Raw genomic sequence first — 27,707 nt, 5'->3', positions numbered from 1 at the left:
TAATACCGTAGTCGTACGCTTAGAATCCTAAACACATAAGGTTTCCAGATCCGGTCGGCAACAGACAATAGATCCGAACAAACAACATCATATATGGAAAACATATAGCATTTAGCACATAAAAGCATTTTAGGCATCTTTCCTAAAATATACTAGTGCCCGTGTCTTAAAATATGGTAGACACTCATCTCACAATCATCGCTTAGCATTCTAAGTTTAAGTCTAGAAATCCTACAAATTCCTAGTTCGCTTAAACTAATGCTCTGATACCAACTGTGACATCCCCAATTTCACGGCCAGAAAAGACCGATTTGTTTACGCTTTGTTTTATAAATCAGAGTGATCGTTTAAAGAAAACGATTGTAGAATTTGTTCCCAAAACAAGATATGATAATAACTTATCAAGAGATTTCTCAAAGAGAATGTATTTTCATTTAATAATAAAATCTCGGGATGTCATGTTCCGATACACACACATAAGCATAAACAGAACATATCTCCTTTAATCTCTTAGTGCAAAGCAGCTTCGTATCGATACCTGTGATACAATTAAACTGAGTGGGTTAGGCTTGGGAGCCTGGTGAGCATATAGGGTTTTCAACCCATAATAATATAATTATTATATTTAATCATCAAACAATCAACCCAATTACCCATCCCCATTATCTTCGTTTATCTCTAAAGTACCTAAGGGTCATCTCCTACATCGTATTTACCTCTCATCTCCTTTCATCACATTTCCTTATATGTTTGTTCCTAAGGACTTTTTCCTAAGGATCATCGCATGAATACGTAGTCACAACATCGCCTAGACTAGTAATTCATAGTAAGGGTTAGACTATCATCGCATGAATACGCAGCCACAACATCACCTGGACTCGTAATTCATAGTAAGGGTTAGAGTATCATCGCATGAATACGCAGCCACAACATCGCCTGGACTCGTAATTCATAGTAAGGGTTAGACTATCATCGCATGAATACGCAGCCACAACATCGCCTGGACTCGTAATTCATAGTAAGGGTTAGAGTATCATCGCATGAATACGCAGCCACAACATCGCCTGGACTCGTAATTCATCACCTACAGGTTATGAGCCTGCTGGTGTTTCCATGGGGTCATCTAGAATAGATCGTGGTCGCCATCTATACTCTGGTAGATGACTACATCGCCAAATTGCCACATCGGCGGTCAAGGTTATGGTATCTCCTCTCATTTCACATCACCTATTTATCATCACCTAATTATCATCACCTATCTCTCATCACCTATTTCTCATCACCTAATTATCATCACCTATTTCTCATCACCTAATTATCATCACCTATTTCTCATCACCTAATTATCATCACACATCATCTAATTCATCTACCCATGTTTTACCCAACATATTTGTAGATATAAAATACATATACAGATTAACTCATTTAACTCCTATATAAAACATCCATTCCACACTCATCTCAAATAAACAACAATATATAAACACATAACATGTATTTCATAGCAAATACTTCATATCTTTATGTTAGAAGAAAATAACCACACACTTACACATATAAACAAAAAAATATATACACATAGCACGTATTTTATAAAATACTTCATATCTATGTGTACGATGAAAGTGACTATACACTCACTTGACCAGAAGATGATCAGACAGCACTACGACTTGCAGAAGTAGTATTCTTCAGTAGATCTGGAAGATCTTCACAAAAACCGGGCTCCTTGCGGGCAGAGCTGCGGCTCGGGAATAACGCTCTTTGGGATCTTCGGGACTTGATTCGGTTCTCGGGATGATAACGGGGCTTCGGGGGTACTTCTTTTCACATAAATCGATGCAATACAGGTGAGAGATGAGAGAATGAGCAACCAAACTCGGCTGGCCCTTCAAATCTATTTATAGGGCAAAACTGGCCCTTGCCACGTCGTGGCACATTTTTCCACGTCGTGGGCTTGGTCGTCACTGAATGCATCATCGCAAGTTGCATCTGGGGGACTCCCAGAGGTGTCAGAAGACTTGCCACGTTGTGGCACTGCTTGCCACGTCGTGGTATCTGACAATTTTGGGGTTTCGCGCCCTGAACTTCAGAAATTCATAACTTTCGCATACGAACTCCGTTTTCGATGTTCTTTATATCGACGCGAAGGTGAGATTATGCTCTACAACTCTCTATTAGACTCCATTGGATAATTTTGACTTTATTTTTAATATATTACAATTATATTACTTATATATTATTTTTAGTAGGCCGGGACAGGAAAACTCTGTTATAAACTCATAACTCCTTCGTCTGACGTCCGTTTTAGTCCGTCTTTCCGTCATTGCACTACTATCGATGTGATCTTTAATTCTCATTTCTATCACTAAGGATAGATATCTATCTACCTTAAATTCACTATTTACGTCGCGCTGGGTCACGCTAGGTCGTGTCGGTTCTGTCGCGAAACTTCGACAGGTAATAACTTCTTCGTTATAACTCGGATTTTGGCGTTCTTTAAATGCAAGGAAACCTTGTGACATATACTACAACTTGGTTAAGATTAATCCTTCTAAATAATCTTCCATCAAAAAAGTCATTTTTGATGCTTCTTGTCTCTAAGTTTAGTAGCCCTGATCTACGGGCGTTACATCGGTGCTCCCCATGACCCTCTGGCCAACTTCACCCCAATATATCGGGGTCCTACACCTCCGTCTGTACAACATCTCGAATGGGGGATGGTCAATACTCGCATGGTAGATGTTGTTGTACGAGAACTCAACTAAGGGAAGATAGGTATCCCAACTACCACCGAAGTCTAGCACGCATGCTCGCAACATATCCTCCAACGTCTGGATGGTCCGTTCGCTCTAACCATCCGTCTGTGGGTGAAAGGTGGTGCTAAAATGTAGACGAGTGCCCAACTCATCATGAAACTTCTTCCAAAACCTAGAAGTGAACCACACATCTCGATCTGATATCGCCGACACTAGCACCCCATGCCGCGCCACTATCTCCCTGATATAGATATCGGCCAATTTTTTGGCCGAGATACTCTCCTGAATCGGAATAAAATGGGCGCTCTTGGTCAACCGATCCACGATGACCCAAATCGAATCTACTCAACGCGCCGTCCGGGGAAGCTTTGTGATAAAATCCATCGTAATATCCTCCCATTTCCACAACGGAATATCCAACGGCTGCATCTTGCCGTGCGGTCTCTGATGCTCGGCCTTGACCTTCCTGCAGGTCAAACACCGCTTGACGTACCACGCCACATCCCGCTTCATGTAGGGCCACCAATAGTTTAGACGAAGATCCCGATACATCTTCGTCGCCCCTAGATGAATAGAGAATCGGGATTTGTGCGCCTCCTCCATCAAGATCTGGCGCACGCCTCCGTGATACGGCACCCACACCCTACGGTGTAGTGTCAATAACCCTCGGCTATCATAATCGAAGGAGGTGACTTGACCCACTATTCGCTCACTCTTCCGATGCTCCTCCTTCATAGCCTCCTGCTAAGCTTCCCGAATCTGCTCTAACAGTGGAGTCACCACCGTTATCCTCATACACATATCCTTCATCGGTGCCGCCTTACGGCTAAGCGCATCGGCCACCACGTTGGCCTTCCCCGGGTGATAAAGGATCTCGCAATCATAATCCTTCACCACGTCCAACCACCGACGCTGCCTCATGTTCAAATTCGGCTGATCCATGAGGTACCTCAAACTCTTGTGGTCCGTGTAAATGGTACATCGAACCCCGTAGAGGTAATGCCGCTAGATGTTGAGGGCGAAGACCACCGCCCCCAACTCTAAATCATGCGTCGGGTAGTTCGCCTCGTGAGGCTTCAGCTTCCTCGAGGCATAAGCAATGACATGTCCCCTCTGCATCAATACTGCGTCTAAGACCAAGATAGACACATCACAGAATACCACAAAATCCTCTACACCCTCAGGCGGGGCTAAGATTGGCGCCTCGCACAATCTCTGCCTCAGAATCTCGAACGTTGCCTGCTGCTCAGGCCCCCATCGAAAGACCATGACTTTCCTAGTCAACCGTGTCAGGGGTACGGTTATCTTGGAGAAATCCTGAACGAAACTCCGATAGTAGCCTGCTAATCCGAGGAAACTCCGAATCTCGGATGGAGACTTTGGAACCTCCCATCTCATCACGACCTCCACCTTGGCCGGGTCCACTGAAATCCCGTTCTGGTTGACGAGGTGCCCAAGAAATTGCACCTCGCGCAACCAAAACTCACATTTGGAGAACTTGGTGTACAAGCTCTCCCTCCTCAAGGTCTCCAAAACCTCTCTCAAATGCTCCTCGTGCTCCTCCCGTGTCTTGGAATAAATCAAGATGTCATCAATAAAAACTATCATAGACCTATCCAACATCGGTCTACATACGCGGTTCATGAGGTCCATGAACGCGACAGGAGCATTGGTGAGTCCAAACGGCATCACCACGAACTCATAATGGCCATAACGCGTCCGAAACGCGGTCTTCTGCACATCCCCATCTCTGACCCTCATCTGATGATAACCTGAACACAAATCGATCTTGGAGAACCAAGATGCTCCCTGCAACTGGTCAAAGAGGTCATCAATCCTCGGGAGTGGGTAACGGTTCTTCACCGTTACCTTATTCAGCTCCCGATAATCTATACACATCCGATGCGACTCGTCCTTCTTCTTCACAAATAGGATTGGGGCTCCCCAGGGTGAACTGCTCGGTCAAATAAATCCCTTGTCTAGCAGCTCTTGCAGTTGCGTAGACAACTCCTGCATCTCGGGAGGAGCCAACCGATAGGGTGCCTTGGCTATCAGAGCCGCACCAGGAACTAGGTCGATCCTGAACTCTACCTGACGCTCCGGAGGTACTCTAGGAAGCTCCTCCGGAACACATCAGTGTAGTCTCGCACCACTGGAACCTCGCCCACCGTCGCCTTACCCATCTTCCGGGTATCCATAACATAGGCGACATATCCCGCGCAACCCTGCTGAAGGTAGCGCCTAGCTCTCGCTGCTGAACATACTGCAGGTCCACGCTGTGGCCTCTCGATGTGGATCACCAACTCTCCCCCACTCGGGGTCCTGATCTGCACTAGCTGCTGTGCGCAATCTAGCACCGCCCCATTAGGGCTCAACCAATCCATGCCTATAACCACCTTGTTCCCCCGCAACGGGATGGGAACCAAATCCACCAAATAGCGCTCCTCAAATAACCTTAGAACACAATCCCTGAATACTGCTGATGCTCGCACCACTCGATCATTGGCAATCTCTACCTCTAAAGGGAAATCCAACATGCCTGAAGACTTGGTAAACCTCTTGCTAAGCGCAAGGGAAACAAATGACTGGGTGGCACCCGAGTCAAACAACACCTGAACTAAGATACCGTTCACATGGAATGATCCCGTCACCACATCGGGTGCGACGCATGCCTCCTCTGTAGTCAGCTGAAACGCCCGGCTCCTCACCACTGGAGCCTCTGCCTTGCCTTGTCATCCATCAATAATCCGCAGGGTAGCTGGAGCTGGCGCCTTTACTGGAGCTGACGCTGTCAACTGGGGGCAATTGGCCTTCTTGTGGCCCCTCTGGTTGCAGTGGAAACATAGAAACTCAGACGTCTGTATCATAGGTGCAGGGGCGGTACAATGCCAGCTGAAGTGCCCTGACTTGCCGCACTTGTAGCAGCCTGACGATCCCATCTTGCATGCTCCCTCGTGCGCCCTGCCGAATTTCTTGCAGCGGCCCCGCCCCTGTTGGCCTTTCGGCCCCGCATCTGATCCCTTGGGCTTCTTCCCCGAAGCCCCTATAACATGCCCCTCTCCCGCCTTCCTCTTCCGGATGTGCTCCAGGTCTATCTCCCTCTCCCTTGCCCTGGAAATCATAGAGTCCAGGGTAGGGCAAGCTGAAAAACTGACATGCTCCCGAATATCAGCTCGTAGCATGTCATGATAGCGGGTCCTCCTCATATCCTTATCTCCCACGTACTGGGGCACCAACAACGCCCTCTCCCGGAACTTGGCGGTGATCTCCGCCATAGTCTCCGTCGTCTGTCTCATATCCAAGAACTCCCTGGCCAACTGCTGTAGCTCGACAGCTGGCACGAACTCTACCCTGAACCTGGTCGCGAAGTCCGACCAAGTCATAGCCTCGACAGCCGAGGCTCCCAACGAGTCACCCACGGACTCCCACCAATCCCTATTTCGATCTCGTAAACACCCTGCTGCGAACCTCACCTTTGACCCCTCAGGGCAGAAGCTAATCATCTGTGCAGACTCAATGTCTGCAATCCATCGTCTGGCAGCTATGGGGTCTTTCGCCCCCTGAAAATCCGGCGCACCACTGCCCCGGAAGTCCTTAAAGGACAGTGTGCAAGATCCCGACTGGCCAGATGCCATGTTGCTCCTGAATGCCCTGAGGCGATCCTCCATCAATTCCAATATCCCCTCCTTGATCGACCCGATGATAATGGGGGTCGACTCCAGGATGCCTCTGGTGATCTCTGACGCGATGAACTCGCGTAGCCCCTCATCTACTGGCTCGGAACCTGATCCCGATCCTGTACTGCCAACTGCGGGCCTCGAGCGTAGTACCACCATTCTAGAATACATAAATAATAATTGTTAGCGATACTGATACCTCTGGAGGGATCACACCTACTACAAGTTTCCTGGTCTTATCTTGGCCTTCCTCGGTTCGGGTACGGATCCTCTGCTTTCAGTAGTACGGGCCCATACTACCTTCCACATCTATCCGTACCTTCTCCAAGGACTGCCTTGACTCTACCAGGTCCCTTTCACTACTGCTAGTCACTGCTATACTCATCCTAGGCTTGCCCCAGGAAAATCTCTAACTCCACCCTACCCGGTCCTCAGCTGCTGAAGGCCTCCTTGTAATGTCAATTAGTCATTACCTGAATACCATCACATGTGGTGAGGCTCAGATAATCCTTCGAGTAACAGACTCGGCCCTACAACGGTTAGACTTAGACAAGAGCTGCGCAATAGGGCCAAATCCAGCACTCTAAGATTATTCAAACCTGATCACATGTGACGTGACGTATTCACCTAATGTCTAACTCCCATCACTCAGAGTCCCACGAAGCACAAAGCATGCAACATTCAGACAAAAAGGGAACAATCTCAAGCAAATCCGTCCCATAGAGAAAAGCTGAACTAGCATACGATGCTAAACTCATACTATTAGGCATAACCCTAATAGGCTATCCTACTGTTGTCTACTCAGTTCTAGCATGCAATTTTCATACACTGAAGCACATAAAGCAGGCACCTAAGGCATCACGCCTAGATCCTTAGTCCTATTCTAGCATGCTGTTCTACTGAAACTGATAAACATAACATAAGCTGGTTTGGGTACTTTGGGGAATACTTACTTGAGCTCGGTTGGTCGCGCACATCACACACTTCGTTCCTTCTTAAAACTCTTTACTTAGCTTTTTAGAAAATATTTTCTTCTTTAAAATCTTTTAATCCCTCTATTTGAGTTCAGAAATCCCTGAAGGTGTGTCCGAATCCCTCAAACCAGGGCTCTGACACCAACTTGTAACATCCCAAAAATACGAGCCAAAAAATTTCATTTTTAAAACATATACTTTGCAAACATTAGAATTAAAACGTTCACCAATCATATCATTTCATAGAAGTTATCGCATATCTAAAAAAACATTTTATAAAAACATAATAATGTCTGAGTACAAATTCCCAGGAGGGTCTCGTAGTGCGGAATACTGGGCATGTGTGTGATGGGCCGCTACCGCGCCAGCTCCTTCCCCTTCGAAGAAGAGGTACCTGAAACCAAAACTGAAAACTGTAAGCACAAAGCTTAGTGAGTTCCCCCACTGTACCACATACCATATAATCACATAACATACATATACTACCGGGCATATCTGGGTGCCCGACCTACCCCTTCGGTCCTCTCGACCGGATACTGCCTAGCATATCTGGGTGCTGGCCTCCCTTTCGGTCCTTACGACCGGATACTGCCTAGCATATCTGGGTGCTGGCCTCCCCTTCGGTCCTTACGAACGGATACTGCCTAGCATATCTGGGTGCTGGCCTCCCCTTCGGTCCTTACGACCGGATACTGGGGACTATTTTACCCCCTACTGCTACCACATAACACATATCCCATAGCAACATATCATACTAGCACATAAACATAACACAGGTAGTAGCAACCCCATATGAATATCACAGAGACAATCATCTATCATACAACTCCTACTGGTGGGCCGGCATTGTGGCCGTAGACCCACCGCTACTGGAAGGTAACTCACCTTGAAAAGTAGCTACCGAAAGTCTGACTGCTAGACGTCTGGCTGCTGCACCGGTAGTCCTCCGACTACAAATCCATAAACATAGATTAGCCACTCATAAATACCCTTAGTCAATTGACTGACCCAACCCAGGTCCAAGGTCAACTCCTTGGTCAAAGTCAACTTCCAGTTGACTGGACTCGCCGAGTCGTGGCACAGACTCGCCGAGTCCTTCTCCTACTAACCCGGTCCTACTCGCCAGGTCCCTCTTCCCACTCACCGTGTCACTCTTAACTCACCACTCGGGACTATAGAACCGACTCGTGGTCCGACTCGCCGAGTCCAAGAACAACTCGCCGAGTCCCACGAGCAGACCTCCTACTTGCTTCCAAATCCTCACCAGAGCATCCCTTAAGAGGATTTGGAGTTTTGGGACTATTGCTACACGTTAAATTGCTAATTTCGCATGCAGATACGAATGGTTGGACCTTCAACACTTAAACCCCTCTTTCTCAGTGAAAGTTCATATGACTCGCCGAGTTTGAAGAACAACTCGTCGAGTTCCAGGCAATCTTCATAGGACTCGCCGAGTTGTTCATCCAACTCGCCGAGTCTAAGACCATATTCATAGAACTCGGCGAGTTCCACTTTGGGACTCGCCGAGTCCCTTCGACCCACTTCCCATACAAACCAAATCGGAGACATGCAACGCTTCGAAACCATAGATCCATGCTCCTGGGGCATGCTTATCACGTAAAGTTGCAAACTTTACGTGCATGCATGGCCCTATAAGCTCCAGAAGGCAAATCCAAGCTCTTTAAGAGGTCATACACTTAATAGGGACCTCAATAACTCCAAACACAGAGACTTTATACTTCTAAGATGTCCATAAGATCCTAATCCGAAGTCCTTTCAGAACTTAGAGCATAAATACATAGAGTTTGAGGTTTTAGGGCTTGAAAACCACTAATTTGGGACAAAAAGGGGATCTAATGAACTAGTGATCAAGATAAGAATTTTTCTACCTGAATAGAAGCTTCTCACAGTGTAGATTTCGGATCTACCTCCCCTCCTTGCACACTTTAACCTCCTCTTCCTTCCTCTAAGCTCCAAACCTTCTCCACAAAGCCAAAATCACTCTCAAGAACAATATGGGGCCTAGGGTTTCTTTCTACAGCTCTCTGAAAGTGTTAGGGACGAAGGAGGCCAAGTTAGAGCGTTTAAATAGGGTGCAAACACCCAGATTAGGGTTTTTGTCCAAATAGGGTCTACTCGCCGAGTCTGGGGACCGATTCACCGAGTCCAAAGTTCAAACCTCGTGCCTTATCCCGCTCCTACTCGGCGAGTTGGTCCTTCAGCTCGCCGAGTCCAATGAAAAAATGCACAAAATCAAAATATTATACACAAGGAGTACGTACCAGGAACCAGGTGCTACAGTCGCCAAGACCCATTTGAAACTATTTAAAAACATCACATGATCAAATATCCATGCTATATCTCATTTAACTTCAACTCAGTGCCTGAAACCAAATAACTTTGAATACAAAAAAATACAACTATTAAAAGCTCTAGGGGTAAATAAGTTTTGATGTTCATGGATAAATTGAACACCAGACACAACATTAAATTTGTCCCTGGAACTGAAGGATTGACTCCATTTCCTTATTTCAATACATTTGAAAACTTTTCCTGAGAAGACCCGCACAACACTTATTTTTATTTTTTTGATTTTTTTGTTTAAACCTATATTAGAAAAATAAAAAAGAAATGTCAAAGACTAAAAAAAAAACTTTAAACAAAAACTTACTGATTGTTTTAAAATAATAATTAAAAAAATAATTAAAATGTTGTAAAATCAATTTTTTTTAAATTTATTTGCAACAAATACCACCTTCATTTGTAAACTCGTGTAGACCATGCTTCTTTAGAGAGACCACACACAAAATTTCATTTTTCGGACCAAAGTACCATTGATAGTTTTTTTGTGTTAAAATTGGCAATTTGTATATCAGGGGTTTGACTAGTCTTTCTTTCACAATATTTTTTTTTCTAGAAAGCTTTGACAATATTTCTTTGTACCTTTAACTTGAATTGATAACCATGAACATCGACAATACACAAGCATGCATGACAACTCTTTTTCTTTCAACAGACACCCATGCCCCACAAGCCATTATCAGTGTATCCTTCTCATCCTTTTGTGGAAGTTCAACAATCACAACCTCTATTGTAGACAATAAAAATGGCACGCTTGCAGCATCCTGTCAAAGTTTAGGGTTATGTTGCTCCACTCCTGTATTCACAACAATTATGTACACCGGTGCCTGATATTAATCTATCTTGAGAGAACTATAGACAAATGATCCACATATACAACAATCGTTCAAACAATTTCTTCATCACCAACCATTACATTTTTTTTAAAAACATTCTAACCATAATACCCTTGTCTTGTTAAAAATCACCTACATATTTGTCAAAATTACATGTAATGACACCTTGTCTTCACCTTACACCCATGAAGTCATTTTAAATAAAACAACCCAGTACAAATCACGACAATATTTCAGAAAGTTGAGAGAGAAGTTTGGTTCAACTCAAGGTATGATCCTTAAATCAACATAGAAGGCATGTGACAGTAAAGGACAAGCTTTATAGAACTTTGCACTTAGACCATTCTTCCCTCATCTTTTACTTAAAAGCATCATATCCATAATGACTTACTTTTGTCTAATGGTTCAATTTCGTTGAGATAAAACATTGCCAATTTTGATCTTCAAGACACCCACATCCATTACTTTGAAAGTTAATGTGTCATTCCCAATTTCACGTAAAAAAAGACTGAATTTTTTATGCTTATTTAAAATCAGAATATGCTCTTTGAGGAATAATATTGCGGTCATTCCCAATAATATGCTCTCAAATACATGATAATGATATTAACAAATCATTTCCAAAGAAATATACTTTATTTATATTAAACGTTGGGATGTCATAGTCAATACAAAAACATAAGCATAACGAAATATTACAAGCCTCATGGTAATTAAACTAGTGGTGTAATACTCCTTGAATCTCTCAATAGAATGTATCTTTTATATCGCTATCTATGATACAATAAGCTGAGTGGGTCAGGTTGGGAAACCTGGTAAGTACATAGAGATTTCAATCCCACAATATATATATATATATATATATATATATATATATATATATATATATATATATATATATATATATATATATATATATATATAGTCAAGATCAATTAAGAAGGAACATTTTGGTAGGAATGTAAGAAGCTTTTTTTCTAAATATTTTTTTAGTGAACAAACAAAATGAATCATTAGATGATTCACAAGAAAAAATTCCCGAAAAAACATCTTCATCATTCATTTTTAAGTAAATTATGAAAAAATTCACTTTTTATGACAATTTTAGTGAATAACAAGATCGGGTATGAATGACTATGTCTAATCAATTCTCTTGGATCAATGACAAATGACTATGCCCAATTCTCACTCTCGGACTAAGGATAAATGACTATGTTTAATCCATGCACTTAGATCAAAGACAAATGTTGGAGTTTTACAATCGGTGTATATTTCACATGTACTATTAAGGAGATACTACCATATATTCATCTTAATTAATTTAGGTATATTTTGTAAGTCCTAAATCATCACATATTATTAGACATGTTCTTAACACATATTCCAAGAAATAGAAAATATATGACACGTAAACTCTTTAACAGATATTTAATACTTTAATTAATAATTGTATTAAAATCTTGTTCATGAAAGCGACTATGCACTCACTTGTTAAAGTGATGACTCGAAACTTGGACATCACTTCGCTCCTAATAACTGTCTTTTCCTTTGACGTAACCTACTATCATTATCACTAAGTCTCAGTCTAATATTTCTTACGATTAATTATTAGTCTTGATTCATTAATAATTCGAAGTCTACTAAGCTATAGCTGATAAGGGACAACCAAGTATGATTATATCGGTGGTAGGGTCAATTTGGCATACAAAGTATACTATTTGGAAATCCAATTTTAAACACCTCACTAAATCTAGCCTTGTCATCATCCCCTTAAGTAGATCAATCAGTATAACGACCTGGAATCACTGGTAAATCTTGTTTATAGGTTCATAATAGTGATAATGAGCTTAAAAATAAGTTATACTTGAAGAATGGTAAGCATAACTAAACTTACAGGTGGCTTAGCGAAAAACCAGACTTTGCATGGGCATAACTTCTAAACTAAAAGCTCTATTTCGTAGGGCTTTCTGCCGCTCCAGAGCTTCACCACTAACACTTAGGAAGCGATAGAGAAAGGCCTCGGTACCATGGGAGGGTTTTGGAAGAGATTGGATGAAAATGTGTGAAGAAAAGAGTGAAAACCGTGTTTTGTTTATAGGCAACAAGTGGTCCAGTACATTGGGTGTACTCAACTTACATTGGGCATACTGGGGGCCAGGTGTCGTCATCAGATCGCAAGCCTCGGGGAAGAAGGAGTGTGCCAGATCGCGACACATGTCGCCACTTGTTAATCCAAAAATTAACTATCTTGTAAAATCCATAACTTCCACATACGAGCTCCCTTTTTGACGTTATTTATATCCACAAGTAGCTATCGAAGAGATCTACAACTTTTATTTAGACTCTATTGGCTAATTTTGACTTTATTTTTGAAGTTATATTTTAATAGGCCTAGACAGTTAAAGTCCATTAAAAAATTATAACTTTGTTATCCGACATTCGTTTTCGACTGTCTTTATATCGTTGAACTCCTATTAAAAAGATCTTCAATTCTCGTTTAGATTGTTTCGGCTAAAAATAGATCGATCTAAAATTCGCTTTTTGAGGTGTATACTTCTACACCGAATCTTAAAAAAAATCATAACTTCTTCTAATGAAGTCAGATTTGGACGTTCTCTATATGCACGCTCTCGTTTTAATGACTACTACGACTTTCATTTTGGATCTCTAAGGCAAAAAATATTTTTATCAAAAATTTACTTTTTTACGTAACGTAGTGTCTTGTTAGTTTAAATCGTGAAACTTCAACGGGTCATAACTTCTTCGTTATAAGTGGGTTTCAGTGTTCTTTATATGTACAGAAACCTTATGACATATACTATAACTTTGGATAAGATTATTTATCGTAAATAATAATTTATCAAAAATTCATTTTTAATGATTATTATATCTTAATTGACTATCCTGAATCTACGGGCGTTATAATTATGTCCCCCTTAAGATGATTACTACCCATAATCATCAACAAAACATGGCTTAGATAATGACTATGCACATTATATTTTCGTCCTAGGTAATAACCATACCTCTTATGTCCTTTCAAATGAGTATCTAATTCTTGGACTTCTTGATTACTAGCGGTGCTTAATCTTGCACCCGCTCTTAATCGATCCTATGTTGGACTGTCAATTGTAACCTTTGAGTTACAAAATATATACTTATTAGAGACTCCTGCTCCTTCTTAATCATACGTAACTTAAGATAAGGTCTTTACTTCGATTACCATAACAGACCGATGGGTTGTGCATCTAATGACCTTTCATTATATGATGCAATGGCTAGACTTAGGTCTTTTAAGTCAGACTCCAACATGGATGACACCTTCTTTCATGTTTTAATTGTTAGATAAGGTGTCTATGTCCATAACTATATTTGGTATGTACTTGACCCGATTTGGCATGGTCCATTTAGGTTGCATCGATATCTCAACTGTTGGATAGACAAAATGAGAAAAGGACACTTACGATTTGTGAATATATTATAAGTTCTAATATATTAATATGAAATCAAATTATTTAATTAGTATTGATCAAGAATTAATTTTGTGATAAAAAAGAGACTAATTAAATATATGAGGATTTATTTGTAAATAATTCATTCTTATATAGTGGGCTTATGGTTCATGATTCACTAGATTGGGCTAGGACCCATTGGGTGCTCCATGGATGCTCCATGGAGGTTAAAACCCAAGGATCATGGAGGAAATGAAAAATTCATGTACATTACGGTTTAACCCTACATGTGACACACTGTATATTGAACCCCATGGTAAGAAAAATCGGCAATATATTGTAAGACAAGGAGGGCTAGCCGATTTGGTGATCATAGTGTTCTTCTCTCAAGTTATTCCAAGAATTGTGGTGTTGTGTGAAACATTTGAGGTGTTAGGCTCACAAAGTCTTATGGAATCCAAACAACTACAAAGGTATTTCATTATACTAGTTTTTATATTACAAGTACCCCAATGCCATGCTAGTTAGGATGTAAACCTTGGAAAATTCTTATTTACATGTATATTAGAGAAAACATAGATGCAAGATTTCTAGGGTTTCATGTACCCCATAGGAATGTTATAATGCTCAAAATACATCAGTATTATCAGAGCCTAGGCTTGTTTTCAATTATACTTGATGCAAATTGCTAAAAAAAAGCTGAAAAAAATTGATTTTCTGGCTGTCTGGGATGTGGACTCACTGATTCCACTCATGAAGTCGCCGATTCCATGAAGAAATTCATCATACTCGTCGAGTAGGTTCATACACTCGACGAGTAGGAGCCCTGACAACATATTTTTGACTTTTAAAGCTGGAATTGGACTAGAATCATTACCCTAAGCTGTTTTTGAACTTATAAACCTGCTTTTGATGTGGTAATGATCATTCTAATCCAATTTAAAAGATAATTGTCAATACATTCATGTTTTATATTAGTTTAATTGTTAGGCTAATTACATGAAAAATTGTTTGATTTGAATTGTCTTGTTCTTATGAGTTTAATCTAGATCATAGTTTTCTTTGACATGTTTGTTTGTTTATTAGATGATCTAAATGGCCTTTAATGGATTCCATAACTTGTCCTCAAGTTATGGAAAACCAAAAGTTTTTATTTAAAAGAATTATTAAAGAGTCTTAGGTTATGAACTTGAAGAGTCTTTTCCCATAAATTGTGTTATGACATCCATAACTTGTCCTCAAGTTATGGATTTCCAAGAGTCTTGCCATTAAAAGCCATATAAAACTCATATGTTATGAAAGTACAAAAGTTTTTTGAATTGTTCAAAACTTTCCCTCAAGTTTTGGAATTTGTAAAGTCTCATACACACTTTAATTCCAAACCCCAGAGTTTTAAAAGTTAAAATTCAACCCTTATACTTTATAGTATTATAAGTTAATTATATATATATATATATATATATATATATATATATATATATATATATATATATATATATATATATGTGTGTGTGTGTGTGTGTGTGTGTATTAGAGCAAGTCAGTTTTACCGTTAGTAAGCCTCATTCATGAAGCCGGTCTATAAGGGGGGTATCAGGTTGTTGCCTATAAAATGGCAGCTTAATGGGTGTCCACTCTTGCCCACTACTTCCTTGACTGGTGGAGGGTCGTTAGTCGAACGGGTAAGACAAGGATTATAATTCTCCCTTCATTAAAAGTATAATGATAAATACTAAGTAACTAAACACATATAAATTCTCAATATAGTTACTTAGGAAAATGTGAATTTGGTGCTAACCCATGAAATTACACTTTGTACCTTACCAAGTCGTTGGTGGAGCGTGTGTGGGTAACTGGCACACTAACATGGACTAGTAAGATTAGCAAAGGGTGACTTAATGTTTATCATATATCGGTGTAGTGCATGTGGGTAACCGACACATTGATTAGGTGATCAACATTAAGGGTACCAAGTAAATTTACATGGTTATTCACACCTTGTTTGTGATCCTCGGCATCCCAGTCACAAACTTGAGATGACACAATCCAAATTTAAACATGCCATTGAAAAGTTCAATGAATCTCAAAAGAATCTAGGATTTTCAATCAAATTAAAACCTAATTACTATTTCATTTTTCATGGTGGAAATTGGTGAATCGTCATTCGCCTACCTTCAAATATATTATAGTTTAGATTACGACATCCCTCTTCCAAGTTATAAAATACTGTGTTGGGTCCTAGACTTAATATTTCATATTGGGTGTTATATTAAGGACTTAAATCAACTAACTTGAAATTCTCCCATTGTAGATGTCTAGATTAGACAACTATGATCTTCCCAAATCTCTTGGAACAAGCTTTTGTAATAAAGATGATGTGCCGTGGTTGGATCATGGAAATCATAATTCAATTCCTCCACCACCTCCAATTATTCTCTCTAACCCACAAGTACTTGAATAGTTCAAGGTCACTCAAACCCTATTGGCAAGCAAAGTCTATATGTGTTCACATCTTGGAGATGAAGTCACATATTGACAAGCCGGGAGTGTTGGGTGTCAAAGTCTTGAGGAAGTTGGTTGTTGAATAGGTTCTTCAATCACCTTCTAATTCACATAGTGAGTTCTTTTAGGACTACTATATGTCAGACCATGACATGACCCTTAATGATCTTACCTATTTTCTTGATGCTACTGAATCAACAATGATTTGGAGCACTAGTAAAGCAAATTTGATTGGAAGATCGACTTCCCAAACTTCCATGGACATTAACAATGCTAACAATGGAAATCTAGAAAAGCTTTCTCTTCCCAATGGAAAAGGGATCAGCCATAGTCAACTCGGTTGACCAAATAATAAATAGTAAAGAGAAAGGCTAAGTCTGAGATAGTCCCGTGTACCATTCCCAAAGAGTCCATATGTTTCTATTGCTAAAGGAAGGGGAATTAGTTGCGAAACTACCCTATTTGCCTGGAATATCATGAGGATGGTAAAATCAAAAAGTTTGACTTTACTTTGGGTAAATTCCACTATATGACTCTATTAAGTTCCCATTTGGAGATTCTTATTACATGATGTGACTAGGTCACATGTTGATGTTTTAAGAATCAAAGAAAAGAGGAAGATTAAAGGAAGAATATGCTGATTCTGATCACGAAGATGGATGTCGATCACATGGTTCGGTGATCAGAATCTTGAGTTATTGCTTAAGAGTTATGATAGATTGCTTAGGAATAGATAACAACATTGTTTTCATATGCAGTTTCATTGTAAGGATAAGTTTTTCCGCAAGTTTTAAAATAAAAGAAAAGTTTTGATTTTATTTATTTTACGTATCCTTACAATGGCATTTGTGAAAAGTTGTTGTTTATTTGACTCCATTAACAGAAATATTGGGAAATGGATTTGATTCTTTCGTTTGTGGAAGTGTCTAAATTTACCAAATAAGGAAAGATTTTCGTCACCCAAGTTTCAATTGGACAGATACTTGGAGTCATGCAAGTTGTATTGTATGATGAATGAGAATTTTCATCTTTGGAAAATTAAGGCTAATTCCTTGTTCACATGTATATGTGAGTCAAGTAAAGGACTAATGGATCGAGTACACATTCTTGTGCATTGGTCAAGTCCACTACAAAGATCGATAAGACTATTCGTCATGATTTACTAAAGTTTAGTAAATATGGTTATACTTACAAGTTTAAGTATAATTCTGAAACATTCAAAAAGTTTCAATGTATGGCAGGACGAATGAAAAGAATCAAATTAGGTAGAAAGATAAAAGTTTCTCCAATCTGAAAAGATGGGAAAGTACTTTAGTATCATGTTTTATGTTCATCTTAATGATAAAGAAACCATATCACAATTGATCATCTAAGGACATCCTAGTGCATTTCTATGGCTAAGAAGAGGGATCATGAATTGTTGAAATGGTTAAATCAAGAAGATAAGTCATACTTCGTTCAAAAACAAATCTTAGAGTCATACTCCAAGATTGTAACTTGAGTGACATATCTTAAAGAAGGTTTATAACACCTGTCAAATGTAGAGTAAAATGTTTTCTACTCTTGTACATTTGAAATTGGTACGTTGTGATGTTTTGGATTAAACAAAAACCAACTAAGGCCAATTGTGTGAAGTGTTTGTCTTGATAAGAATCTGCACTATCTCATGAATATTTGTTTGTCCAGGAATGGTTCTGGGAAAGAGAGTCTTATATGTCAAGAGGACAGTGGGAGTCTTAAAGATCCTGAAAAAGTTTCAAAGACTAATCAAGAATAAAACCTGTAGATTATCACTAGCACATGACTTGAGGTTTATAACCTATCGTGCTGACATAATTCTTGTTTCTATGCCCATTCAAGTTAAAGTTGACTATGCATGTGATTTCTATGAGTTCTCAGCTGTTTGCATAACTACTTGGAAGCAATGGTAGGCCCTTGTGCTGCCAAGTGGCAAGAAGTTACGATTAAACAAGTTCAGTCCATATGAGTTTGGATTTGTCACTAACCTTGTCTTGTGATTATGGTTTGACAATTTCACATGGATAGGAACACATACACCATAAAATCTAAGTGGCACAAGGTTTCTCTCCGATTCATGAAAATGATGATGATGAAACGCTTTCACTAAGTAGATTTTAAGTAGATAGCAATTGTAATATTTGCATTCTCAAAGTCGTTAGTGGAGTGTGTGTGGGAAACTGGCACACTAACATGGACCTGTGAGAAAGGCAAAAGGTATAAACATTATGATTACGGCGTCCCTCTTCATAATTGTTTAGACACACATGTGAGCTATCTAAGGAAAGGTGTAGGATTTTGAGAAGCCTTGATAAAGTTTTATTAAAGCAACTCATATCAGAAATCTGAACTTTGGTAAGAAATTCAATAAGGTATTGATTTCTAGAAGTCCAACTGATTTCTAAGTAAATGTCAAAGCTAGTGGGAACATAAGTGTTATGCTAGTAATTATTATGCTAGTGGGAGCATAATCAATTATGATAAGTGTTGCAAGTTAGCAATGTTAATTATAGAAAACAAAAGTTTCAATTGGGAAAAAGCTGTTTTGTTGTAATTAAGGGAGAAGAAATTATACTTCATTTCAATTCTAAAAGTTTAGATTGAGATTTTAATAATCTTTAGTCAGGAATATATATATATATATATATATATATATATATATATATATATATATATATATGAATTTTATGTTGGAATTGTTCAACATAAGGAAATTCTATATATATTACGTTCTCAAAATTCAATTATGATTACGGCATCCCACTTCATAGTCAAATTATGAAAACATGGCAAATAAAAAATATTGTAGAAAAAGGTTGGTCTAGGATCATGTCTTTATGTGAGACATCATGAATCGTGTCCCATATGCTTCGGGTATAGGATCAATTACATGTGCTATAATATTCACCGCTTCTAAATTTTCCAAATGCCTAGGGAATTAAGAGGGAAAAAGGACTAGAACTGGATATGACTAAAATGATTAAGCAATTGTTGAGGACAATCTAAGGTTTACCAAAGATTGGTTGCTCAGGGACAATTGGAAGTATAGTGTTAATTTTGAAAGGACCATATTGACATATTATGAATAGAGGCAACTCTTGTTCAGAAGTGGTTGTCAAAATGGGAATATGGACATATTCTGAAAAGAGGCAACTCTTGTTCAGAAGTGATAGTCAAAATGGGAATGTGGAAATGTTTCTATAGGAGGAAGATATTCATTAAATCTTTGTAAGATTAGAAAAACTTAATGCAAGAAGGATATTCAAGGGAATGTACTTTGAATTTGACACTTTGTTTCCATGGAATTGATCTCCATTGGAATACTCTGTAGTGTCTGCTGATGAGTCTTTGTGACTTTTATGCATAGTCATTATGAGAGGATCAATGCATATAAGTTTAGAATCTAACAGATTTCAGTAAATGGCAAAGAATATTGTATTCTTACATTTACAGGTTGGATTTGGGATTGTGAAATGAGAATCATTGGAATCATGTTCAATTGATATATTCCATAAAGTAAGGATCATAGATAAACATAGTGTGCATACTTGGTGTATCGCATAACTATAGTTTGGACAAACATAGTGTGGATGCTTAGAGCATGTCATGGCTATTGTTTCGGTTCAAGTATTAAGTTGATTATTTGAAACATTACACATGAATAATGAGTAATCAGTATGGTGTTTAAATAAAAGATGTTTTATTTACTCTCAAAGGTGCTTGGGGCCATATAGGATTACTATTATTCTTGTGTTTCACTTTTTGTGTTTTGACTTCCCGAATAACTAGGTTATTCAAACTCTCCACAGTCAGTCATATGTTGGAAGTAGATATGAATCAAGACTGTCATGAATTGGGTTTGTAGATGTCTAAGGTGCTATACATAGCAAATGGTTGCTACAACATTCATGAGTGCTCATAATTTCTGAGTATTGGATTCAACCCACGCTCACTTGTATCACTTCATGGTATTTACCTCGAGTGATAGTGAGACGATAACATCATATAAGTCTTCAAACCTAGAACTATGAGTTCTTGACTATGATTTGGTTATACATTGATTGTACGAAAACGCATTGGTAAATCGATGTTATAAAACGTGCCTTTGTGTATGATTCAACAAGTAGTAGAATAAGCATATGAGTAGACGTTTATTTGTTCCTTCTAGTACTTGGAGGATTAGAAGCGATATCTGGGCCCCTTGATGATTCTGTTTTGACCTATGTACCGGGCCCAGTCATAACCAAATTGATGTGTTTAGTTTAGTTCTATGTCAAACAAATTGGAAATCAGGAAACAAACTATTTGACAATAAGTACGACACTGTTCCATGTATTTGTCGGGCTGATATCTAGAACAGAGGATTATATGATCACTTATCTTAAATGGCGCATTATCATCTTAGTTCCGTGAGACTTTGAAAGAGCTACGATTGTCAGTCGGATCTTAAAGTCATACCTATAGTTATTAGACTTATCCAAGTGGGAGACTGTTGGATAAGGTGTCTAAGTCCATAACTATATTTAGTATGTACTTGACCCGATTTGGCATGGTCCATTTGGGTTGCATCGACATCTCAACTGTTAGATAGACAAAATGAGAAAAGGACATTTACGATTTGTTAATATATTATAAGTTCTAATATATTAATATGAAATCATATTATTTAATTAGTGTTGATCAATAATTAATTTGGAATTAATTTTGTGATAAAAAGAGACTAATTAAATATATGGGGATTGATTTGTAAATCATTCATTCTTATATAATGGGCTTATGGTTCATGATTCACTAGATTGGGCTAGGACCCATTGGGTGTTCCATGGATGCTCCATGGAGGTTAAAACCCATGGATCATGGAGGAAATGAAAAATTCATGTAGATTACGGTTTAACCCTACATGTGACACACTATATATTGAACCCCATGGTAAGAAAAATCGGCAATATATTGTAAGACAAGGAGGGCTAGCCAATTTGGTGATCAAAGTGTTCTTCTCTCAAGTTATTCCAAGAGTTGTGGTGTTGTGTGAAACATTTCAGGCATCACATTTGAGGTGTTAGGCTCACAAAGTCTTATGGAATCCAAGCAACTACAAAGGTATTTCATTATACTAGTTTTTATATTACAAGTACCCCAATGCCATGCTAGTTAGGATGTAAACCTTGGAAAATTCTTATTTGCATGTATATTAGAGAAAACATAGATCCAAGGTTTCTAGGGTTTCATGTACACCATATGAGTGTTAGAATGCGCAAAACCCATCACTAATGTGATATAATCATATTGAATTAGGTAGCAATTCTAGCTACACACTGCTTAGCCTTAACGACAGTCGCGTCACTTTTTTCGATTACTTTGATTATCCCTTCCTTTAACCTCGTGACTTGAGTCAGATAGTACATCGAACATTTTTCTCTGAACCAGTTAACTTATTTCACAGACTTATTCTCAAGACAGACTCGATTTGATATGACAACTAGGGTTGGAATAACAGTTATCTTTGTAGTCATTATCGAAACGATGGTAACAACGAAAACAAACGAAACACACTCAACTACTAATGTGTTAGTTACCTCATGAATTTCCCTAATGCAACTTTGGGTCTTGTTCTTCTAGTAGTATAGGCCTCTACTAACTTTCACACCTGCTCGTACCGTCTCATGAATTCCCTCTTAGTTCTCCAAGTCAATGTACACGATTTTCACATAGTCATTTAACACATCGGATAACGTAAGTAATGTTTATATTATTTCTTGAAATGATTACATAAATATTCAAGTTCATCCTACACTATGACTCTTATATTAGGCTACACCACATGATACTATCTATATAGCTACTTAGATCATTACCCAATGTGTTTCCTTCTAAACTTGTCACACCACTTTTCTTCATTGCTACCCTAGAGTTCTTGTATCTATATGACTCTTATATTGGGTTCACACTTAGGGATCCTATTTTTCTTATCAGATCATGAAGACGCCTCAAACTTCCTCTTTTCTCGTACCTCAGCTCTCTCCAGACCATTCTACCTTAACTGGACCTCAACAATCTTAGCTGCCCAGATGGCGACTTTCAACGTGGTTGCTTGTTTAACCATTCAACCAAATTCCGCTGGCAATCCATTAACAAACTTATTGACCTTAGAGAGTTCATTTGGAACCAAATAGGAATCAAGCTTCATTTTCTCAATAAAAATTACAGCGTACTCGTTGACACTCATCCTTCCCTTCTTCAGATTTAGGAACTCATTGTTGATCTCCAGAAGGTCCTGCTCAGAGCAGTACTGTATTTTCAGTTGCACCAGAAATTCTTCCCAAGACATCTTGCTAGCTTCTCCTTTGGGCATGGTATCAACTAGTAACATCCAAAAGCTTAATACCGTAGTCTTCGGAGATGCAATCCATGACTTCCACCATTTTCGGGCTTCCAGAAAGACTTGGTGGCTTGGATGCCATGAAATCCTTATACTTGCATCCACGTCCATCATCTCCTTCATTTGGTTGGTTCCTTTTAACCATTCTTGGCTCAGCTTGGCTAACAATCCTGTTGTAGTTTCCCTCCTCAGACTGTCCTTTGTTCAATTCAAGTTGCACAACAGGTAAGGTAGGTATATCCCTATTATTAATAAAAAATATTCTAACCTCCTCTTTTTGTTCGGCCTTCGTAGCCTGAATCATTGCTTGGAGTCTTGCCATCATGAGTGGCTCGGGTGTAGCTGCTACCTCTGGTGCACGCTCTATCACTCATGGCTCAGGCAACTGATTACCATTTCCTAATCCACTTCGAGTTCTCACCATGTCTATCCTTACGCCAAAGCATACGTTTGGTGTACAGTGACGAGAATTAAGTTAGGAAAACTTTATTTATGATAGATGTATAAATCTCCTTATCACTCTAAAAAGTTACATGCCAGTTCTAATACCGTAATTAAACGTTTAGAAATCTAAACACAAAAAATTTCCAGATCTAGTCGGCAATAGACCATAGATATGATCAAATAATAGCATCATAAAGCATATAACGCATCTTTATAGCTATAATATAAATCATTTAGCACATAAAAGCACTTTATGAATCTTCCCTGAATAATCTAGTGCACGTGTCTATTTAGGTATCTCACAATCATCGCTTAGCATACTAAGTTTAAGTCTAGAAATCCAACAAATTTTCAGTTCGATTAAACTAATGCTCTGATACCAACTGTGACATCCCCAATTTTTTGGCAAAAAAAGACCGATTTGGTTATGCTTATTTAAAATCCGAGTATCCTCTTTGATGAATAATATTACGGAATTTTTTCCCAAGAACATGATAATGATATTAACAAAGCATTTATGAAGAAATGTATTTTACTTTTATTAAAAAGTTGGGATGTCATCTTCAATACAGAAACATATACATCATGAAATATTACATGCCTTATAGTAATTAAACTAATGGCCTAATACTCCTTGAACCTCTCAGCTAAATGTATCTTTTATATCATTACCTGTGATACAATAAACTGAGTGGGTCAGGTTGGGAAACCTGGTGAGTACATATGGATTTCAATCCCACAATGTTATATATATATATATATATATATATATATATATATATATATATATATATATATATATATATATATATTACACCTCGCAAGATACAATTTCACCTCAAATAAGTAATTTACCCTACCCTGTCGATCCTCTCAACGACTGGATCCATAATCTCAGATCTAAAACGAATGGATTTACCTTATCCATACTACTGGATCGGGTATGAATGACTATGTCTAATCCATGCTCTTGTATGTATGAAAAATGATATGCACAATCTATACTCTCACACTTGGGACGAATGATTATACCTATTCCATACTCCCGAATTAAGGACGAATGACTATGTCTAATCTATGCTCTCGGGTTAATGATAAATGACTATGCCCATTTCATACTCTCAGACTAGGGACAAATTACTATGTCTAATCCGTGCTCTCGGATCAAAGAAAAATGTCAAATCGCGACACATGTCACCCTCTTGTTAATCCGAAAATTAATTATCTTGTAAAATCCATAACTTTCTTATGCGAGCTCCTTTTGTTACGTTCTTTATATCCACAAGTAGATATTGACGATATCTACAACTTTCATTTAGACTCCATTGGCTAATTTTGACTTTATTTTTAAAGTTGTATTTTAACAGGCCTAGACTGTTAAAGTCCGTTAAAAAATCATAACTTTCTCATCCGACGTCTGTGTTCGACTGTCTTTATATTGTTGAAATCCTATTAACTAGATCTTAAGTTCCCATTTAGACAGTTTCGGCTAAAAATCAATCATTCTAAAGTTCGAATTTTGAGTTGTATACTTCTATAATGAAACTTAGAAAAATCATAAATTCCTCTAATGAAGTTAGATTTGGACATTCTGTATATGCATGTTCTCGATTTAACAACTACTACAAATTTCCTTTTGATCTCTACGACTAAAAAGTATTCTATCAAAAAATTACTTTTCTCGTTATGGAGATTCGAGTCTGTTTAAATTGCAAAACTTCAACAGGTTATTAGTTCTTTGTTATAAATCATATTTCATTATTCTTTATATGCATGAAATCCTTGTGACATATACTATAACTTTATTTAAGATTGTTTATCTTAAATAATATTTTATCAAAAAGTCATTTTTAATGTTTTTTATATCTTAATTGACTAGCCCGACTTTGCGGGTGTTACAGTTAAAATCCATCGACTCCTTTAAAATTGTCGTTTTTAACTGGCATTATTAAAGCTAGTGACATGTACTAACTGCTCTTGCATTGCTTTTGATGGCCCCACACTGATGACTTTATGAGACAATGCCTTAGCATCATTTAAGCTATAAACAACCACCAGACATAACAAATTGCCTTTTCTTTTCACAAACTTTGGACAATAATAACCTTCATTTCGACTTGTCATGAAAACTCACGCAAAAGAAACAAAGTCATGTTTCATATATCTTCATTGACCTTTTATTTATATTTTGATAAAAGGGATGAATTTGCATTTAATTGGCCAATATAATGAACAAATGCCTTCTACTTGTGTATTAGAAACGAGAAATTCTTCTTATTCTGAAAATACTCTCTAACACAAGCATTTTTTTGACATCTTCTTGTAAATTTCTTATCATTCTTATCTACTTCTAATTTGGAGTACCAAGAGGAGCCGTTGAATCATTTGACCAAAGTACCCTCAATTATAGAGCCAAAAATATCCATCTAGACACAACTGATGGAACTTCATTTTCTTTTTAACTTCGAGATGAATCCATGCGCCCTATTCTCTTTTTTCTTGTCATCATGTGAAGAACTGAGGCTAGAAATATTGAGGAAGAAAGATGACATATGCCAAAGACATTGGAGACATATACTTGCTTTTGTTGATTTGTAACCATTACCTTTTAATGGAACTTTCCCTCGCTAGTACCACTTGATGTTGAAGCTTTTGCTCCCTCCTTTCAGACCCATTTTGTACCTCCTTCCTTTTGTTTGGACTTGTCATGCATTCAAACAAACTAGCTTCCTTATTGATTTTCGTTGTAACTTATTGAAGACATAAGAAAGAATCGTATGTACTTGGTTTGCAGGGACATGATTTTTAGACTAGCATTGAGAGATGTCCAAGAAAATGATGGAAATGCCCTTGACAGAAAATGGCAGGAAGGGTTAAGACAAGCATGTTCTTTATATGACATTGTAGCATTTGAATACTTTGTAGATTAGCTAACACACACCATGTATGAATTCCTTTAATGTCAACCTCAAAAAAGAGATTTGTTGTCACCCCTCTTTCAACCATTACGTTTTAACAACATTGTTATACTATCATATAGATAACATCATTCTTTTGAAAGAGACAATTTGTTATGCCTGTTTACTTTAGACAGAAGGCCAAAAGGAGACAACCATGTGAAGCACCAGCTTCATATGAAGAAAATGTACTTTGTGCTAAAGCCTAAATACTAAAAAAAAACTTTTAGGGGATCTTTTAAAATCAAATATAGAAACGAGCTTTCATGATTTTTCTCAGAGAATGAACTGAATTTTTTATATATATATTTTTTACTAAAACGAATTATAACTATTGAAAGATTTAAAAAAATTTACAAAATATTTTACATCATACCTTTCTTTAGTGAGAGAGACAACTAATATATACTTTCAAAAATTTAGACTCTCTTATATTCTGAGAAGTTAACAAAAAACTTTAGGAACCCATTTGAGATTGGGTTTAGAAACATACTTTTCTTCTTTAGAATGCCTTTAATTAGATGAAGAAATGCCAGTTCCAGAGCTCTGAACTCCCTTTTTCTTTTTGTAACATTCATCAACAAACTTTTCAAGACACTTCACATTCCATTTTTTTCGTTTGACTTCTTTTTTGGACGATGTATCTTTGGAATCTAGACTTGTTTCATCTTTATAGGTTCAGAAAAAGATTTCTTTGGAATCCATATCTTATTTGATTGTTACCTTAACTTCCTTGCCTTTGTTTGATTTTCCCTGTAAGAATTATTATTAAAACAAGAACATGGATTAGAGAATTTACCTGCTAGAGCTCTTCTAATGTTCGAGAATGAAGATGGAACTTGAGTCTTGACAGAGTTAGATGAAATCTTCACAGCTTGAGGTGTTTTGATAGTGCTAAAATTCTTGTCAGCTTGAACAAAATTATTAGTGTGAACTGATTTGTTAGCATGTGAAGTATTGACAGTGTGAACTAAAGTCGTCCCAATGTGAGATGAAGCTGAGAGAGAGGGTTATTTGAGAATCCCAACTGGTTTTAATGAAGCTTCTGGAGTATGAGCAACTCGTTCTTTCTCAGCATGAATCTTATCAGCATGAGGCTTGTTGGTGAAAGAGCTGATATGATATTCATCAGGGTGAAAACTAGATTTTCTTAATGATGAACATTCAACATGTACATCTTTTGTTTGAACACTTACAGATGAAAATATTTTCTTCTTCACATCTTTTGGTTTTATCTTCTCCTTTGTATCATTTTCTTCTTTAACTCTTTTATATCTTCTTGTTTTTGATAGATGCATTTTTCTTTCAGATCAAGTTCATCCATGAAGAACACAGATAGAGGATC

The sequence above is a fragment of the Lactuca sativa genome, chromosome 7, assembly GCF_002870075.4.
Source record: "Lactuca sativa cultivar Salinas chromosome 7, Lsat_Salinas_v11, whole genome shotgun sequence".
In the NCBI taxonomy this organism is placed as follows: domain Eukaryota; kingdom Viridiplantae; phylum Streptophyta; class Magnoliopsida; order Asterales; family Asteraceae; genus Lactuca; species Lactuca sativa.
The sequence above is the reverse complement of the archived record's forward strand: the minus strand, read 5'-3'. Positions refer to the sequence as shown.